A 4,278-nucleotide genomic window follows, 5' to 3' on the forward strand; every position below is an offset into this window, starting at 1 on the left:
CTTGCACTTGGTCATTGCTGAGAAACTGCAGATTTGTCTTTAAAAGAAATGAGAAGGAGATGTGGCTGCTGAGGGAGGTGTTCGTAGTTCAGGACTGCGATAGTTCAGGGTTAGGGTGCTTGCTGAGGGCTTGAACTGCTTTGGATTTGAAGACTGCCAAATCCAGATCCTYATCTCCAAGGGGAGGCTCTGGGTTGGGCGATCTCCCCGCACTGGTCGTGGAGAGGCTGGAGCACAAGAGACATGAGATCCAGGTGGCTTCACACTGAAGTGGGATTTTGATAGCCTGGTGGTTAGGGTACTCAGCTGAGGTGCGGTGACTGGAGCAGTGGTCTCCGCTGGCAGGATTATTTCTGGTTTCTGAACCTATCAGCCATTCTGGGCCACAGTTAAATCTACTCTCAAATGAGTGCACTCAACATTGGTAACAGGCCCAGTCTTACCGATCTGTGAGAGCTTTGAGAAAGACTGAGCCCCTGGCATAGCTTTAGAGCTCCTCTTCCTCCCCAAGAGCTAGTGGGTGAGCGAGGCATCCGGCTGCCCTGGACGTGCACAGCACTACGGCAATTTGAAGATACCACTGCGAGGAGAAAGGAGGGAGTGGGAGGAGGGTAGGGCGTGACCTTAGACARTCCTGTAGCTTGAATGATCATGGTTCGTGGCCATCCTTCTTCGTTGTGATGGCGTGAGTGGGGCTGCCACTGTGCGGCAAGCTGTGTCGGGACCCTGGTCTAGCTGCAGGGTGTCCCAGGAGGGTGGGAGCAGGAACTGTAAGCTGCCACTTCTGCCAAAAAAGTTGTTTGAGCTGTGCAGGTAGAAAGGGGTTTCCAGGTGGGATGAACAAAAGGCCAAGCCGTTTTTTTCCCCCCTTAGTCCTAAAACAAATGCAAAAATTTAGAAACACACGAATGTTTGAACCCCATCAGCCATTTTACGCTGGCCTTTGGCAGATGTTCCAACGAGCTAGGTTTAGCAGCACAATGTTCTTCACAAAGCAACTTTCTGTTTCCTCCCAGCCGCAGCAGTTCGGCTCGGCTRAGGCCTGGAAACATCTCCAGTTACCAGACTCTCCATTTTTCGGAACAGTCTGCTGACTGTGCCCTTTGGCGCAGTGCTGGAGCCAGAGGAACTGCCGTACTTCCCGTACAGCCACAGCGTAACATTTAAAAATTAATACGGATGCAACGGTTTAGCATCCGAACTTCTACCACAAACTCTGAAAACCCTCTGCCTTCCCGCTCTYGTTTTCCTGGGTTGTCGGTGAGGGCTAAAGCAGGGAAGAGAGCTCTTCRCTTTATCCGTAGCTGCGGACAGCATTTTGGTATCTCGTGTAATGAAGTAAGTTGTCAAGCGTGYGACCGGGCAACAGGCTGTTTCCTCTTTCATGTTCTGCTAACCTGAAAGGATGGGTCACTTCCAAAGGCTCTTTTGGCCCACAGCTCGTTGTCCTGTTATTAATTACTTCTAAAGCCTGATTCCTTACACTGGTAGGTGCTAAAGAGCTTGCCGGTGTTAAAGAAGAAACTCCTCCATCTTCCCTCTCATGTCCAACCTGGCTATTGAAGCAGAAGAGCATTTTCTCCCTGTTTTGTTTGGGAGCACGGGAGGGCAAAGGAAAGGGAAACGTTGCCGCRGGTCTCGGCTTACAGTGACGGAGCTGCGGAGAAGCTCTGAGGATATCCAAGTCCGAAATATTTGCTAGCACTCCTTGCTGTTGTTATAAATTTTTGGTCTATAGTTGAGAAATTATTTTTAAAAATGTACCTCCTGGCAGACATCATCCTTCTCAACCTTGCTTCAGAGCTGTTACTCTTGAGCAGCGGTTCTCTCAAAAATTCATGTGTTACGTGTATTGTGAGTTTAATGTAAAGATGTCAGGTATCTCTGAAGAGAAATTAAGAGAATGTCAAAGGTAAAACTAAACAAAAGAGCAGACACAAAAAGGCTGTAAATGAGGTGGAAATTGCAGGCAAATAGACAATAGAAAAAAGTTTAAGTAGCAATTTGTTCTCCTTTGCACAAGGAAATGCACTTCATTTAATAAAAAAAAAATCTTTGAGGAAGCTGTACTTCTAAAAACAGAACTAAATATACCCTGAAAAAGAACTGAACTGATTATTGTGCAACCCCTCTGAACACGCACACAAAAAAACAAAAGTGAGTGTTGATTGACAGAGTTAATCTGTTCTTAATAGATGTTTTATTTAAATATTCATTTTTCTCATTTGCATAAGTTTTTTGCTTTAGACCATTTCTCACCACGTTACCTTGTTACCTTTTTCCTGGCTCCTCATCTGCGGGTAGTGTTGGGTGAGGGGCGCAGAGGTGCCCTCCGGGGCCCGTGACAGCCGTGGTGACTCAGGGAAGGGATCCTGGCAGCAGGCGTGTAAGCTTGGAAAGCCATTGAATTCTCCGTGGAAGATCGTTTTCTCCTTGAAATAGTAGTCTGTGTTTTYTCTTAGGACTTCAGTTGAGATAAAAGCAACCGGACTGGAAACTTATGAGTTGCAGAGCTGCCTCTGTGAGCTGAAGGTGCTTGATGATGATGATAGAAAAGAGAAAGTAAGAGACTGATGTACATTGAGACTAAATTTCTGAAGTGTTTCTCACAATGGGAGAAACTGCTGCTGCTCACTAYGCAAGAGTGGTTAAATGCGAGGTCTCTTGGAATTAAAAAGAATTCTGGAATTGGACTGGAGACTCTATGCAAACTGGAGCCGAGGCAGGTCAGCTCTGCCCCCTGCCCGGGCCGGGGCAGCCGGGTTGGATTCCTGACATCTCAGTACGACTGACAGGTCAAAGCATTATGAGTGCTCTGTGCAGTGACCGAAATCCACCTTAATCAGTAATCATCCAAGCGTGGCCACGGTGACTACTTTTCATATAGATAATTAGTGGATTAAGTAAAAGGTCCATCAAAACTGCAGCTGTAGGGCAGATGGTRGTTGTTACTGATCGAGAGACACTTGAATTTGGTTCCCATCCCAGTGGGAGAAGAACCATTTTTTCCTCCTTTTTYCCTCCTTAATCCTTACTTGAGCCATAGCTTCACATCGGACCATTTCACGTCCTCATGGGGACAGGCTCTCAATCACGCATGCTTCCTTAAAGAATGGCGTGGCAGCATTTCTCTGTTGTATCTGCTAGGTGGCTCCAGGGCAAGACCAAGTCACTTCCCAAGGTGCAGGAGAAAACCGAGCATTAATGGCACCAGGACATGCTTGTTTTGCCAGCCAAGCAGAAAGGAGGGKTTTTTTTGKTTTGTTTTGTTTTTTTTAACAGGTAGGTTAGGAGAAAGTAAGCAAGATGCTGACTGGGCCCAYTTCTGTGGCACGCTGGTTGAGGTTTTAAGCACACACCAAATAGACATGTGCATCTTGATCGGTGAAGAAATTCACCAACCTTGTTTCCAGCATCTTGGAATAGTTTTCTCTGATCTGACCKTGGCCAAGGCCTTTCAAATTTTGCGCTGGCCAACTGTCTCGGGGGCACAGACTTAATCTGGATCTTACCTTCCCACCAATACTCAAATGCGTCGTTCTGTACATGAATATCTTTAACCTTGCTGTTCACAGTGGGAAATTTCTGACTACTTTTCACAGCTCTAGAAATCCGTTCACGTAATGTCTGTGGCATGATGACTTTCTTCCCCCCCTTCCATTTCCATTACTTCCAGGCCTCCCTAAATTTGTCCATGGGACAAGTTCTTCTCTTTGTAGAATAGATTTGGTAGAACTGTTGAGTGCTGGTAGGCACAAAACATTTCCATATAGCAGCATAGACATCTTTGTAATTTTTAGGTGAGAAGTAAGTATCATCAGTAACGCTAACTTGTGTTGAAAAGAAGGCTGGGAAGAAGACCAATATCCCCTTCTCTAAAAGCAAACAAAATGGGGGGGGGGGAAACCCCCACAAAACTCCCACCCAGTCTGATGTACATGTATGAGCTTGAATATCCACAATTTCTTACATTTCTCTGTAAAGCTTCAGGAGCTCTTTAAAGCTCAGATTGCTTTTTCATATGCGAACTACTGATATGATTTCTCTAAGAAATGATGCAAAATTTGTTTAAAGGATCTAATGAGTCCTGGGTTGTCTGCATCACATAACATCTCCATGCTGTGTGGTACATATCGGGCCTTGTTAAGTATGTCTGCATTTTTCTTCAAAAGATGCCATAACCATCAAAGATGCTTACTGTAAATGATTCCAAATGTGTGGATTTTCTTCTTTTCAGCCAGAGCTCCATGTCCAATATATTAAAGAAAATGTGTTTTT

The sequence above is a fragment of the Rhea americana genome, unplaced genomic scaffold (genome assembly GCF_003343005.1).
Source record: "Rhea americana isolate MKP2758 unplaced genomic scaffold, rheAme1 scaffold_90, whole genome shotgun sequence".
Classification (NCBI taxonomy): Eukaryota; Metazoa; Chordata; class Aves; order Rheiformes; family Rheidae; genus Rhea; species Rhea americana.